This window comes from Diaphorina citri, unplaced genomic scaffold (genome assembly GCF_000475195.1).
Source record: "Diaphorina citri unplaced genomic scaffold, Diaci psyllid genome assembly version 1.1 scaffold1011, whole genome shotgun sequence".
Taxonomy (NCBI): domain Eukaryota; kingdom Metazoa; phylum Arthropoda; class Insecta; order Hemiptera; family Psyllidae; genus Diaphorina; species Diaphorina citri.
Genome location: NW_007378441.1, coordinates 72,682 through 89,926, shown reverse-complemented (window position 1 = coordinate 89,926; position 17,245 = coordinate 72,682). Strand labels below are relative to the sequence as shown.

Sequence of the window (17,245 nt, the reverse complement as noted above, 5' to 3'; positions counted from 1 at the left end):
CTCTAGTTGTCTTCTGGCTAACGAGCAAAACTAGTCTGAGAACTGACTCATTTCAACAGGAACTAAAAGGGTCAAGTTAGTGGTGCATTGATTCGGACTTTTATTTCATTCATAGATCGTGACTATCAAATCTCATTCTTGCAATAATATTGAAGCAGTCCCTATTTCTTTCATTGGATCTGTGTCATCCCGTAAATCCTCAGATCTCTTCATCACACGAGAAATAACAGTCAGGATTCTCTTTGGTTCTCATAAACACATATGTACACGAGTTATGTTTCTTTCTGAGCCTGGGTGATCTCGCATGTCAAATGCTTGATTGCATACTGTAGAAAGTTACAACAATACAGAAAATTGGGGCGAAAGGAAAATGTGCTTTGTTAAACATGAACTCCACTATTGCCCGATCTTGCCACAGAGAGTTTTCAGTTAATCCAGAATTAAAGAGATAAGGGTCTGTGTCAATCAAATGGGTGACGTCAAAGAAAACCCTTGACACTGTGTTAACCCTCAGTGGTAAGATCGGCCATAAACCAGTCCCATACATTGAGTTCAACACTTTGTCTTTGGATCGAGTAACACTTTGTCTTTGGATCGAGTAACGGCGCTTTTTACAAAGACAATACTGTCAGGTAAATTGGCACCGGAATATTTTCTGTACCTACAATATTCACAATCAAATGAGTTGGTTTCCTTATTAGAGCATTTTAAATTAATAAAGTTTGTGTTCATAATGAGCAGATATTATTAGAAAATAATATTTTACATTCCACGTTACATCTTGCATACCTGCACAATTAACCACATTTCCCAGAAAGTTAAATTGGTTGGTAGGATACGCTCGGGTATATCTCCGTGTGTAATTGGCGCACATTTCAATCAATACATACAATTGCGCAATGCTATTAAACAATGGTTACCAAATACTTAATTGACAGAAGTTCAATAAGTAAAAGAGCGCCCTAAAATTTAATTAATTTGTTTAATATCTACAACTTAACTTCCTAAAAAGTACATTTAAATGGCGGCACAAAAAGAAGAGATGTCTATAATTACGAAAACCCAAAATCGATTGACATTTGGCACATACCGGGGAGATAAAGGAACTTTGCAAAAATTCGGAGTAATTCTGAATTTTTCGTACACAACAAATTCCTAAACGTCCATCAAACGCAGAGGAATTTCCAAGAGACGCTAGACGTGTACATTCTCTCAGTCAAAAGTCGGGAGGAATTATTAACAAGCAAACAATAATAAAATTTAAAAATTACTGGTGATCTAGTCTAGTTTAGATGAATCTAAAATATTATTAGAAAATAATATTTTACATTCCACGTTACATCTTGCATACCTGCACAATTAACCACATTTCCCAGAAAGTTAAATTGGTTGATAGGATACGCTCGGGTATCTCCGTGTGTAATTGGCGCACATTTCAATCAATACATATACATACAATTGCGAAATGCTATTAAACAATGGTTACCAAATACTTAATTGACAGAAGTTCAATAAGTACAAGAGCGCCCTAAAATTTAATTAATTTGTTTAATATCTACAACTTAACTTCCTAAAAAGTACATTTACATGGCGGCACAAAAAGAAGAGATGTCTATAGTTACGAAACCGCAAAGTCGATTGACATTTGGCACATACCGGGGAGATAAAGGAACTTTGCGAAAATTCGGAGTAATTCTGAATTTTTCGTACACAACAAATTCCTAAACGTCCATCAAACGCAGAGGAATTTCCAAGAGACGCTAGATGTGTAGTACATTCTCTCAGTCGAAAGTCGGGAGGAATTATCAACAAGCAAACAATAATAAAATTTAAAAATTACTGATGATCTAGTCTAGTTTAGATGAATCTAAATATAACTCTACAAATGAGACAAAGCTCTCTAAAGATAACAATCTCGGCAAAACGTAGATTCAATTGAACCCTAATTGAAAGGTAATAGAAAAATGCCATCAGCAAATAAGCATGGACATTTTTTCAGTTCTCGCTACTTGTTTGTCTGATACCGAACAAATGCCACGGTCATTATGGACACTTATCATTTAGTTAACTCGAGCTTTTTTAATTGATTTCTTTCTTAACAAGCTCGGCAGGACTTGGGGACCTTTCCCGTTTACCTCCTGCTACCGCCAGCAACCAAACTGTGCTATGATAAATCTTATAGAGTTCTGGTATGTGCACGTTCAGATTTTTTTCTATTTTTTAACCGCATAAAGGACTTTGTTATACTGTGTATGCAAGTCTTCAGAAGGTCTTTTGAAATTTTGCAGTCGGTTTAGATTACATATCGGGCTTAAAAATCGCCCTTTTTACTTTCCAATAGGAAGGAAAGTAATGTAATCGGGTCAAATTTTCGATGATCAGTTTTTGGTGTCAAAACACGTTTTGAGGTCGCTAGAGTTTCAGCCAGTGGTCCGTGTGTGTGCGGGGTCGGTATTTCGTGTTCTTATTTTCCAAGCTACTCGGTTCTGGGCGAGGCTGCAATCCAAGTTTTTCTCCTAACAAAGTTTTTCCCCCTCACCCTGTATGTAAATCCTTTACATACATAATTAGCAAACGCTAAATAGAATAGATTTTAATTCGAACTACATATTGGAAGTTTATTAAAACACTTATCATTTAGTTAACTCGAGCTTTTTTAATTGATTTCTTTCTTAACAAGCTCGGCAGGACTTGGGGACCTTTCCCGTTTACCTCGTGCTACCGCCAGCAACCAAACTGTGCTATGATAAATCTTATAGAGTTCTGGTATGTGCAACCGCGCTCCTTGATCTCTAGTAGCGCGGTCAAACTTTCTTGACTTGGCGGGGCGGAGCGCTACCGCGCTCCTTGATAAGTAAATGAATACTAGAGTCTCGAGTAAACTGTACCACATGTCTCATCAGATAACTCTAGCCATGATTTGTTCCTGTATCCTATAACTCTACCCATGATTTGCTCGTATATCCCAAGTGTGTAACAGGTACTCTGGTATGTTAATCAGTCCCATCAAACTAACTGTAGCTACTTGAATTCCATTGAGAGCATTTCATTGAGTAAAAGATATTCCTAATGTGGTGGTCATGGTCAACTATCGATGTTGTTAGGGTATGCTTCAGCATGATATACATCATACATTGATACATACCAGGAATAAAATTTTCAAATGGGTTTTACCGTCCGTTCGGTCACAAGCTAAACTTATGACAGTTATGACAAATAGGCAGTACATTCTAATTTTATTATACCTATCAGTATAATTCTCATTATTTGAATATCTCTTTGTTGCAGGTAAATTCTTGGCATTTCAATTTTGAACAGAATATTTTCAAAGAGTGGGTAAGTTATAAGTTCTTATGCCAAGTACGAAGGAGATGTAAATTATCACTTCACTCACCACTTCTTCTTTGGAAGAAAGGTGGTTTATTGATATTTACATACTGGTCATTTTTTGTATCTCTTTTTACTATTTTTTTCCCTAAATTTTAAGCAAAAAAAAAAATATTTTCTTCATTGATAAGAAAGAAGGATAGCCATTATTCATTCTAAGCTAAGTTAACCTGCTGACCCATATTTTATTCTTCAACTCCGTAAAGACCAGGTACACAAAGTACAACCCACCTTAATCCTAATCCTCAGACATTAAACACTAGGTTCATCAGCTCTTGATAGGAAATAATTTTAATCCAGTGTAAGGTATTGTTTTCATCATGTGAATTTTCTTCAGAACAATTACGAAAACAGATAAGACCTTGGTTAGACTGCGGGGGAAAAGGGACTTTTCAGTCCTATCCCAGCAGGATAAACAAGGTATATTCTATTCTATTCTATCATTATAATGTTACAATTTACATCAGTATAATTCTAATTATATCAATTTATCTCTTTGTTTCAGGTAAATTCTTTGAATTTCAATTTTGGAGAAAATAAATTTAGAGTGGGTAAGTTCATTAGCTAAAAGTTATTACTGCACTCACTAGGGTTTTCTTGTTTTAAGAAAAAATTATTAATTAATTTGAATATTCTTAAATCTCGGGCATATTTAGTATTATTTTCCGCTAAATTTTAAGCAAAAAATCCATTTTCATTATTGCTAAGAAAGATGGATATTAATTTAAATTCATTATTTATTCCAAGCTTACAAGTTAACCTGCTGACCCATATTTTATTCTTCAACTCCGTAAAGACCAGGTATACAAATTACTACAACCCACCTTAATCCTAATCCTCAGACATTAAACACTATGTTCACTTCTCGATATAATTTTAATCCAGTATAAGGTATTGTTTTCATCATGTGAATTTTCTTCAGAACAACTACGAAAACAATGAAGATAATACGCCAGAGCTGATGCTCCTAATGTAGAATGATAATTAATTTTATTATAATTGAGAGTTTTGCACTTAGTAGGTATGCTATTCAGCTGTAGTTTTCTGCATGTGAGTTCTTCTTAGTGGGGATTAGAGTTGTTTTCAAGAGTATAAGTACAACAAGGTTAGTTATTAGGGACCTACTTTTTTTAAGAATGGAAAGAAAAGAATACCCAACATACTGAATTGTGTGCAAATTGTGGTCTACTTATCAATAGACAAAATGAATGAGGCACAACATGAAATAAGGCCTGCAAAAGATTTTCTACCAAAATGTGCGAAACTGTGGGGCTATTTGCCACAAGAAATTGTACGTCAAAACTCCAAATTCGAGTAATTATAACCTAATCAGAAAGGATCTCCAAACACATTTAAGCAAAAAATTGACTATCTAGACTACTTTGAAGATCGATACTTCGGTGTAGGTGTAAAAGTGACTACGTTCCTCAAGAGAGTAGGTGGCTAACATTATAGGTTAAGGAAGCACTTTCTACTTGATCAGTTTACCACAAGTAGGAACAAGTACACAGGTACCCTCAGCATCAATAAATATTACAGATGATACATAATTAGTACCCAAGTAGTGGCGTAGCGTACTAGTGGTGCAGTAAACTGAAGATCTCACTCGGAAAAAGCGCCCCTAAGGAGCCCCCAATAGGGCCCACAATTACTGAGCGAATGTCCTTCATGTGCTTAACATTTTTGCCCAGTTTTATAAAAATCGGACGAACCGTACAGAAGTTAATATGAAACAAACAGTTAAATCAAACCCGGGCGGACTTTGTCCTAAAACAGATAAGGTTTGTTCTCAGAACGGCTTTCTTCTATCTTGTTCTCCTCCTCTTAGATTTCGGGTCGATAAGACCTAAGAAGTTACAGTTCCCTCTATCAAACCTCTAAAAAAATAGAATCCACTCCGTCCCCACTTAGATTCGTAGAAGCTCAACCTCAGATTGGGCTTTCTGTGTATGGACTACGGAGTTAAGCTGTAATCACCACTTACATAGATACTTCCATCCTCCACTGGTTACTCCTCCTCGTTTACACTTGACCAAGTTACACTCAAGTGCAGCCGGCCACAACAAAGTGTTTCATAATCATAATTGATGGCACTGATAGCCACCTTCACCGCGTCAGAAATGTATCAATTATTGCTACCATTATTGCTATTGCTATCATTGTTATCATTATTGCTATTGCTATCATTGTTATCATTATTGCTATTGCTATCATCGTTAAGGAGGAGGAAATAAGGCAATCAGGTGGGAGAAAATTGTTTGTCCACCGTTGTTGTTGGTGTCGTTGTTGTTGTTGTTGTTGTTGTTGTGTGGTTGTTGTTGTTGTTGTTGTGGAGGAGGAGGAGGAAATAAGGCAATCAGGTGGGAGAAAATTGTTTGTCCACCGTTGTTGTTGGTGTCGTTGTTGTTGTTGTTGTTGTTACTTGTTGTGGTTGTTGTTGTTGTTGTTGTTGTTGTTGTTGTTGTTGTTGTTGTTGTTGTTGTTGTTGTTGTTGTTATTTTGGAGGAAAATTTGGAGCGGCGATAGAAAGAAACAGGTGGACAGGGAATCATAGTAACGTAGGAAGTTGACGGATTCTCCATTTGTATCGTTAATATCTCCGTAAATAATGATTTCTCAGAAAATTCAAGATAATGGGATTAAAGAGGACAAAAAGGGGTACTTTTCTATTAGGAGAAATTCAATGGGTTTCAGTGGAAACTTGAAGAAAAATCGAATTGAAAAAATGGTAGTTTTTAAAGAGATACAAAAAAATCTTTTTCTCAAGCTTTTGGTTGTGTTTGAGGGAGGGTTTTACCAAAACAGGGAATCTTTTCTTTTAGTAAATTTTGTGTTCTTTTCAATGGTGCAATCATTTTTTTATTATCTTTATTGGTTCAAGAGATAAAGGGGTTTTAAGGGGACAAGGTATGAAAAATGTTGAAAAACAGAAAATCCTTCATAACTCCGCCCCTGTTGAAAATCGGATCTGTCCAGATAGCTTTTTCTGGTAGCCCTTTAGGTCCTGCATCAACCCTCAAGCGTTGTACAGTCGTTCGCGGGACACCCTGTATACCGATTATACGATATGTCTGAAGACCGTCAATACTGCCAAAGCTTCTACTTCTACGGTATAAGTATCAGACGTGTGAAAATAATCTGACCCACAAACCTTGTCTTGAGACGTAGGAGTAGCTTGGCTACTAGTTGAGTAGCTGCTCAATCTAATTAATAATCAGACGAGGTTTTCATATCGATGTCTATAGGGTGAACCAGAAACTTGAATATACTATGACTATATTTAGCCTTGACTGACAAGTAAAGTAAGTAACTGACGGATCCTTATTCAGCCAACAACGACAGCAAATGAATGCACCAGTTCCTCATAGATCACATAAGTTAAACAACGTTGCACGTGGTTAATATCCGAATGGGTGCCCATTGGGGCAATCAGGTTTATTGGTATGGCAAAAATTAAAACGAAGTTTTCTTGCCTCTCGATTCAAAGGCCAAGGCACCTTCTACAGTTCTACGTCATCATGGAGATCCACTTTAGTTATTCACTAAATATTTTACTTTAGTTTTAACGGTAAAATCCTTAATTTTCAGCAATTGCCTGCACTGTGTGGTAACTAACAGAAACATCAAACAACTCAACCAAATAATCGTATGGTAACAAACAGTAATATCAAAGAGCTTAACAAAGTAAACAGTCAGAGCAGCTTAACAAATGGCAGAATCAACATTCACACTTGACTTGGAGGGGTCAAAACCAGGCAAGTTCAAAGCATAAAGAAGCAAGGTAGTAGTCCCAACATAGACAACACCATAGAGCTTAACAAAATGGACATTAATACAGCTTTAATACTCCCAACGAGTAATCCAGAAAAACAGCTAGGTAATATCAGAAATATGCAAATTAATAAAAAGTAATTTCAATTTTAAAACCAAGGATGCGTTTTCAACTCGTGGGTAAATAACCTCCTCAACGTAAGAAGTTAAGGAGGTACTTTGGTGCTAGTTGAAAATAAATAGAAATCAACGGTAATAATTGAATTCCAATGGAAATGTTAATCAAAGTATCGTTAATACTGTTAATAGTTTATTAGAGTTTAATTGAATATCATAACACGTTATGAGGGTTTTTTATTCTGAATAATGTGGAACAGGTTCTAAAGTTGTTCTCTGCAGAGATTTAACCGCAACTTTTGAACCTATAGGATCAAAGAAATTGATATCTTCATCTTTTTAATGAAGATAATGAAGTTATGATCAACAAGATTGGTGTCGTTGTGTGGTGTTTACCCTACACTTTAATTAAAGGTTCTACCGTAGGGGTTGACATTTTCGCCATAACAAATGATCGACCAAATTGCACCGTGCATGGTTAGTATCTGGATATTCTGGATAGAGGAGCGCGGACACGAGGACACTTTACTCATTGTCAGGGTGCACTTACCCTCGTGAGGACAGTTGAGAAACTGGTTAAAATAATGAAATTACAAATGGTGTACAAGAAACATTGTCAAAAGACTTTCACAGAATTTATCCCTAAACGCGGTATGTGTGTCAAAATAGCCGCCAACATAATCAGCGATAACGTTGACAATCAATTGAAGATAAGCCTGGCACCTCATCCAAGTCCCAAACATACCACCAACTGAGTTCCACAATCGCATTTGAATACAACATTCAAATTGGGTTCAAGACGAGCAGAAAGAACTGACCCAGACATTCGGACCAGGCGAAAACTAGATCTCCCACTTTCCTTTTCACCAGATCGAGACCGCGAGATGTCTGAACTTTTGTGAATACTCTATTGTTCCGACATTGGCACCAATCCATACTTTCATAGAAGAGCTCCTGGCATTAAACTTCATAAGTGTACATTTCTATATCAAAGCGTCCACTTAATACAATTTACAATAGCATTGAGTATTAAGAAGTGCAAGCTAGCAGGCACAATGGACACTGAATATGAATACTACTAAGAGCAGTTAAACCGAACCATATACACATGGGTAGGAACTGGCAAAATCAGTAGTTCAGGAGTAGGTAGGAGGAAGGTACGAATAATCGCACCAGAATCCCACACTAAAGTTCCCAGATTTGAATCCCACCAGAGTCAAAATTTCTTCTTCCTGATTGTTTCATCGCCCTTGATTCTATTCAATCTTTTACGAAAGGAGACATCGTGCACCATGTGGTTTTTGAATCCAATCACGTGAATTATTCAGTTTGTATTTGATTTTCTCAAAAAGGCTCATTTTTTGCCTGGAGTTGGAAGTACGAGTATCTTAACAAACCTAATGATCTATTTCTTGACGTACGCCACACATAAGTGAGAAGGTAACCATAATCAAACAACCGCGGATTTGGTCAACAAGAGCTGTCAGATAATTTGATTTCTTCCACACATGGTAGATAATCTTATTAAGGATATTTCAGGTTTATTAACCATATATTAGGCATTAAGCATATTGGTTTATCAACCATATATTGAGAGCATATTGGTTTATTAACCTTATATTGAGGATTGAGCATATTGGTACATGACTCTAGCGGTAATTTTGATTTCAATCTGAGCGCCCATAACACAGTTATAATTCGCACTCGAAAATTACCTAATAAAATTTACCGCGAGGTAATTTGCAGTACAAGTGTCTACGGATATATTTCCGTCTGCGTATACAGGGTGATTTGATAGCCACCTAATGGGCAGTGGATTTGGTAACAAAATTGACGTAGGTAAACGGTTTTAGAACCATCTTGTATAATTTGGTGGTTATGCTCATATTTCACGCCTGATAAATCAATGTACTCTATCGTTTTAACCCGTGGTCTGCCCAATGTCTAGCACTGGACGAATCTAGCCTACACTGAAATCAATGACGAAAGAGTTGTTGTACAGTCATTACTGAGAAAAACTTGAAGGACTAAATGGTAGACTTGCAAGGGTTGTAGGCTCCTTGAGGATGAACCCGTCTTAACGTAGTTACAGTCCTAGTATAAATAGGGCATGTCCTCGAAATACTTCTTTGGTCTCTCCTGCAAGTTGCAGTAGTAAGTAGTCCTCCGGCTAAAAAGTTGAAATACTGAAGTTCACATGATGAATATCCTTCTTTTTTCCCGAGAGGTGCAATTCCTCTGAAATTAATGGGACTAAAATCCACACTCGTCCTGGATTAGAGTGCTAAAATTCCCCTCAAGGGATCTCGAGGTCCCATCATCGTTATTGTCAGGAGACACTTTCCTTTCTGGAGGCTGTAGACTTGGTACTTCTAACGGGAGAGGAGGAACTCGGAAGGACTATTGTTGAAGAGGTATGTTTAGGATAGATCAGTTGTTAAATAGACAGTGCATATTAATTGCTAGATTTGCAGAGTATGATAAGTTAACAATAAAATTAATTATGCTTACTTAAAAGACACTCATAATGAGAGGGAATCTATCAAGAATGAGGAAGCAAGTAGCTTGTGGCCGTTTGGAGGAGTAAAACCCACGCCAACTTATGCCGGCCACTCACGCTGAGATTGTCTGACAGACCCAGGTCTCTCAGACCGTCTGACAAACTTGGATCTCGAGATTTTTCCACCACACCCGTTAAGACCGTCTGACGGTAAGACCCTGTCAACTTAATAATACATAGAGTGACATTAAAACTCCTTAAAAATCCCTTATTAATTGATTCAGAGATAGGACAAGTGAGCATTTCTTTCAGTCAAACAGAGAACTGATATATACATCAAACATGCTATATCCATTATACGATATGTCTGAAGACCGTCAATACTGCCAAAGCTTCTACTTCTACGGTATAAGTATCAGACGTGTGAAAATAATCTGACCCACAAACCTTGTCTTGAGACGTAGGAGTAGCTTGGCTACTAGTTGAGTAGCTGCTCAATCTAATTAATAATCAGACGAGGTTTTCATATCGATGTCTATAGGGTGAACCAGAAACTTGAATATACTATGACTATATTTAGCCTTGACTGACAAGTAAAGTAAGTAACTGACGGATCCTTATTCAGCCAACAACGACAGCAAATGAATGCACCAGTTCCTCATAGATCACATAAGTTAAACAACGTTGCACGTGGTTAATATCCGAATGGGTGCCCATTGGGGCAATCAGGTTTATTGGTATGGCAAAAATTAAAACGAAGTTTTCTTGCCTCTCGATTCAAAGGCCAAGGCACCTTCTACTATTCTACGTCATCATGGAGATCCACAACTCATTTTACTTTAGTTATTCACTAAATATTTTACTTTAGTTCTAACGGTAAAATCCTTAATTTTCAAGCAATTGCCTGCTCTGTGTGGTAACTAACAGAAACATCAAACAACTCAACCAAATACTCGTATGGTAACAAACAGTAACATCAAAGAGCTTAACAAAGTAAACAGTCAGAGCTTAACAAATGGCAGAATCAGCATTCACACTTGACTTGGAGGGGTCAAAACCAGGCAAGTTCAAAGCATAAATCGAAGGAATTCATACAAAAATCAACAAATGGGTACAGAAAAACCGTTAAGACCGCAAAACCTGCCACACAGACCCAAGACCGTGGTAGCCCATGTGCAAACTGTGCTGTTCAAAGCTTCAGGTATTGTTTCACATAGCTTATTTACTTTAATTAAATAGTTAACCTGTGTTAATTTCCATATTGTTCTGCTATTGCATACAGGATGCTGTGTGAGTACTACTCGTACACTAATGTTTGCATATGGAAGACAATGATAACTTACTTACTTCTTCCATAGTCCTAAACAAAACAGTGCAATAGTCCTCAAAAATGGACACGGCACACAAGGGATCAAGAAGAGACCGCTTTAACGTAATACTTATTCAATGGCACTACAGCCCGGTGTGGGCTTTGGCCTCCCGTACAAAGTCTCGCCACATCATCCTACCCTTGGCTTTGTCACATCCCCTCACACCAATTGCCCTTAAATCTCTGGTGACACAGTCGGATGATAGAGATAAATAGCGTTTAATTTAGACTGACAGCTGGTGAACAAAATGTTCCATTATGTTAACAGTTTAATAGAGCACCTCTTTGAGGTGCAAGCATATTTTATGATAGCCACAGACTCCTTGGTAAATTCCCATTAGTAAAGGAGCTTTTCAATCAGGGCCCATCAGGATAAACAAGATCATTGTACATTCATTAGAATCAATAGATGAAGTTTTATTGGTAAATCTTGAAAGGAAGAAATTATGAATGATGCTGAGAATGTATAATGCTTATTGGTGAATCTTGACTCGAAGAAATTATGAATGATGGATGCTCAGTTGCTCAGATCAGTAAATTCAGCAATCAGTAAATTGATCAGTATGATTTGAGTTAAATGAGCTACCACATGCTCAGCTGAGCGAATCAACACTTGGAATCAAATCAAACATCCTGGTGAGAATTGGCAAACATGCGTTGGGAATGTTTCCACTGATTATCTTGTGGTTATAACGTTATCCAAATCAGTCCAGGACCACAGAGGATTTCCTATTGATAACCATAGCATTATCAAGTGACTGAACATGATTGGGACCTGTGATAACGGAACAATTTCGTAAGCAGTATTGGTTCTGGAGGTAATCAAAACTTGCGGTAAAAAAGAACTTGATTGACGAATCTCACAAAAATAGATAACATTTGTGAACAAATCTGAATCAAGCTTGATGGTAGTCCGGCCTTTGACCCAAATATCCGAGAACGCTGGTCGCACGACACCCTATTGTTTTGACCCATATATTGGCACAATACCAGTCTCGCTTGACATGTATGATGAATGAAAGTTGAAGTTTCAAACACCACAAATATTTTTCGTTATTATTGCATTCATGTTCATGATGAGGATTGAGGATTTGAGGAATGATTGGGTAAGTGTTTTATTATGTTTTAATACCTAGGTAAGGTACCTATTGCCTAGGCATATTTTGTAGGTGTAGCCATAGTGATGTCAATAAAAAGTTATTTCTTTTTCAACATAACGGTGGTAACAACTTGAAATAAAACCAATAACTGTAATCAACCCGATTTGATACTATATTACAAGGAACAAGCCAATAAAATGACAATTGACAGAGAAAAGTTATTGGTCTTTTAATTACAATGAGGCAAGTGTGCTGGATATGCGAACTGGTTGATCCTAGGCGGGGTACAAAATTGATTTCTAATCTTTTTTGGGGTGGGATGGAGTTTTGTTTATTTTTTGTGGCACTTGCTTTATTTTGGGAGGATTACAATGAGGCAAGCGTGCTGGATATGCGAACTGGTTGATCCTGCTGCCATCCAGGACATTGAATTGTGTTTAATTTACGACTCTGATGTTGATGTCATTCAATATTTTGACTTTAATGCCCGCACGTCACGGTACGTTATGATTGTGCATACCACGGGATGTGGTTACTATTAGAAGGTATCGGTACTTTATGAATCCGAGTGGCTGTCATTTCGATACATCTTCGTTTAAAAGGGAACCGCAAGAACGATTAGAGAAAGAGTACTATCATTCTCCTATAACGAAAGCAAAGTACGATTCTGAGAATTTCAACTTACCTTGCCGGTATCAGCCGCCTTGTACAATGGTCCCATGATGAAGTGATCGGTAGGACATCCATTAGAATCAATGAGGACAATCTCACTGGAATCCACGCCATCCATTGCCACCAACTCCCGCACAAAAATCTCGTACGGACTGTTTGGGTCGAGGATTTCAAAGCGAAGTGCCAGCGGGTCTCCTACTTCGGCTGATGGCTTCACATCTGCTCCGGAGCGGTCTGTTATCTTCATGGCAACGTTAGGCGAGTCGACCACGACCTCCTCTGTCAGCGCAGACTTGACATCTCCTTGCACCCCAAGGTCTACCTCATTGCTGACAGTCTTGTTAGTCAAGTCATACTGGCACGTGACAGCTAGTCCCAGATCCGAGCTCGTAATGATGGTATCATGATGTTGAATAACCGTATTCCTATTTCCTACCTCTATTCCGACTGTATTTCTGTATTCCTATTTCCTACCTCTATTCCGACTGTATTTCTGTATTCCTATTTCCTACCTCTATTCCGACTGTATTTCTGTATTCCTATTTCCTACCTCTATTCCGACTGTATTTCTGTATTCCTATTTCCTACCTCTATTCCGACTGTATTTCTGTATTCCTATTTCCTACCTCTATTCCGACTGTATTTCTGTATTCCTATTTCCTACCTCTATTCCGACTGTATTTCTGTATTCCTATTTCCTACCTCTATTCCAACTGTATTTCTGTATTCCTATTTCCTACCTCTATTCCGACTGTATTTCTGTATTCCTATTTCCTACCTCTATTCCGACTGTATTTCTGTATTCCTATTTCCTACCTCTATTCCGACTGTATTTCTGTATTCCTATTTCCTACCTCTATTCCGACTGTATTTCTGTATTCCTATTTCCTACCTCTATTCCGACTGTATTTCTGTATTCCTATTTCCTACCTCTATTCCGACTGTATTTCTGTATTCCTATTTCCTACCTCTATTCCGACTGTATTTCTGTATTCCTATTTCCTACCTCTATTCCGACTGTATTTCTGTATTCCTATTTCCTACCTCTATTCCGACTGTATTTCTGTATTCCTATTTCCTACCTCTATTCCAACTGTATTTCTGTATTCCTATTTCCTACCTCTATTCCGACTGTATTTCTGTATTCCTATTTCCTACCTCTATTCCGACTGTATTTCTGTATTCCTATTTCCTACCTCTATTCCGACTGTATTTCTGTATTCCTATTTCCTACCTCTATTCCGACTGTATTTCTGTATTCCTATTTCCTACCTCTATTCCGACTGTATTTCTGTATTCCTATTTCCTACCTCTATTCCGACTGTATTTCTGTATTCCTATTTCCTACCTCTATTCCGACTGTATTTCTGTATTCCTATTTCCTACCTCTATTCCGACTGTATTTCTGTATTCCTATTTCCTACCTCTATTCCGACTGTATTTCTGTATTCCTATTTCCTACCTCTATTCCAACTGTATTTCTGTATTCCTATTTCCTACCTCTATTCCGACTGTATTTCTGTATTCCTATTTCCTACCTCTATTCCGACTGTATTTCTGTATTCCTATTTCCTACCTCTATTCCGACTGTATTTCTGTATTCCTATTTCCTACCTCTATTCCGACTGTATTTCTGTATTCCTATTTCCTACCTCTATTCCGACTGTATTTCTGTATTCCTATTTCCTACCTCTATTCCGACTGTATTTCTGTATTCCTATTTCCTACCTCTATTCCGACTGTATTTCTGTATTCCTATTTCCTACCTCTATTCCGACTGTATTTCTGTATTCCTATTTCCTACCTCTATTCCGACTGTATTTCTGTATTCCTATTTCCTACCTCTATTCCAACTGTATTTCTGTATTCCTATTTCCTACCTCTATTCCGACTGTATTTCTGTATTCCTATTTCCTACCTCTATTCCGACTGTATTTCTGTATTCCTATTTCCTACCTCTATTCCGACTGTATTTCTGTATTCCTATTTCCTACCTCTATTCCGACTGTATTTCTGTATTCCTATTTCCTACCTCTATTCCGACTGTATTTCTGTATTCCTATTTCCTACCTCTATTCCGACTGTATTTCTGTATTCCTATTTCCTACCTCTATTCCGACTGTATTTCTGTATTCCTATTTCCTACCTCTATTCCGACTGTATTTCTGTATTCCTATTTCCTACCTCTATTCCAACTGTATTTCTGTATTCCTATTTCCTACCTCTATTCCAACTGTATTTCTGTATTCCTATTTCCTACCTCTATTCCAACTGTGTTTCTGTATTCCTATTTCCTACCTCTATTCCAACTGTATTTCTGTATTCCTATTTCCTACCTCTATTCCAACTGTAATTCTGTATTCCTGTTTCCTACCTCTATTCCAACTATATTTCTGTATTCCTATTTCCTACCTCTATTCCAACTATATTTCTGTATTCCTATTTCCTACCTCTATTCCAACTATATTTCTGTATTCCTATTTCCTACCTCTATTCCAACTATATTTCTGTATTCCTATTTCCTACCTCTATTCCAACTATATTTCTGTATTCCTATTTCCTACCTCTATTCCAACTATATTTCTGTATTCCTATTTCCTACCTCTATTCCAACTATATTTCTGTATTCCTATTTCCTACCTCTATTCCAACTATATTTCTGTATTCCTATTTCCTACCTCTATTCCAACTATATTTCTGTATTCCTATTTCCTACCTCTATTCCAACTGTATTTCTGTATTCCTATTGCCTACCTCTATTCCAACTGCATTTCTGTATTCCTATTTCCTACCTCTATTCCAACTGCATTTCTGTATTCCTATTTCCTACCTCTATTCCAACTGTATCCCAACTATATTCCTATATTCTCACCTGTATTCCAACCAGCGTAGCTCTCGAATGATGACTGAGTCTGCACACCAAATCTCCCGTGTCGCCATAATCATACGAGTGACATCTGTACGGCGAGTTCAGACACAACTCGCGACACTCCTCAATGCCTATATTCTCACCTGTATTCCAACCAGCGTAGCTCTCGAATGATGACTGAGTCTGCACACCAAATCTCCCGTGTCGCCATAATCATATGAGTGACATCTGTACGGGGAGTTCAAACACAACTCGCGACACTCCTCAATAGAAGCAACGTCCTGGTACACGGAGTCTACCGTCTTGAGGATGCGTCCAGCCAGCTTCTTGAACTCGCACAGTTTGGCAGGCTCGTCCACGCAGTTGTTCTCAAGATATTCGATGTCCTTGGTTTCCTCGAAGGCGCCGTGTCCAGCCACGGTGATTCGGTCCATGTCCGACATGTGACATTCGCCGGTGGCGTTGTTGTAGTTGGCAGACCTGTGGGGAGTGAAGAGGCGTGGTTATTTAGGGGCTGGAGACAATTTGAGTTGTCATCAGGCCTAACTAGGGGATGAAGAAAGGATTGAATAAATTACCAGCAATCCTTTCTCGTGTCTCGAGAAAAGAGACTTCAAATGTTAAAGGGCATCAGACCCGAGGAGATCAAAAAACGAATTCAAGTTCTCGGGAGGAAATGCTTCAATTTGATGGAAGATTTTTTTTTTCTTCTGCCAATTACCATTTTCTCCTATTTCAAAATTTATTTCCCTAAAAATTCCTCATAGTTTACTTGTATCTTGGTTCTGAAGATTCTGTACGTTGATTTCCAACAAAGATTGTGGACAGTTCAAAGTTCGCGCGTATAAAATTGTTGATTTTCTCGGAGAAAGGATTGAATAAATTACCATCAATCCTTTCTCGTGTCTCGAGAAAAGAGACTTCAAATGTTAAAGGGCATCAGACCCGAGGGGATCAAAAAACGAATTCAAGTTCTCGGGAGGAAATGCTTCAATTTGATGGAAGAATTTTTTTTCTTCTGCCAATTACCATTTTCTCCTAATTCAAACTTAATTCCCTAAAAACTCCTCAAATAGTTTACTTGTATCTTGTTAAATTACCAGCAATCCTTTCTCGTGTCTCGAGAAAAGAGACTTCAAATGTTAAAGGGCATCAGACCCGAGGAGATCAAAAAACGAATCCAAGTTCTCGGGAGGAAATGCTTCAATTTGATGGAAGAATTTTTTTTTTCTTCTGCCAATTACCATTTTCTCCTATTTCAAATTTATTTCCCTAAAAATTCCTCAAATAGTTTACTTGTATCTTGGTTCTGAAGATTCTGTACGTTGATTTCCAACAGAGATTGTGGACAGTTCAAAGTTCGCGGGTATAAAACTGTTGATTTTCTTTTCTATCTCGAATCTGCAACTTGTGTCAGTTCTCTTCACTTGATGCATCTTTGATGGGAAGACCTCTCTCTT

General features: G+C 37.7%; 1 protein-coding gene across 2 annotated transcripts in view; it reads right to left on the bottom strand.

Moving 5' to 3' along the window:
* The window catches only part of LOC103513712 (autophagy-related protein 16-1-like), an 85,668-nt gene that overhangs the window by 13,641 nt on the left and 54,782 nt on the right, over nt 1–17,245 (bottom strand). The window lies entirely within an intron of this gene.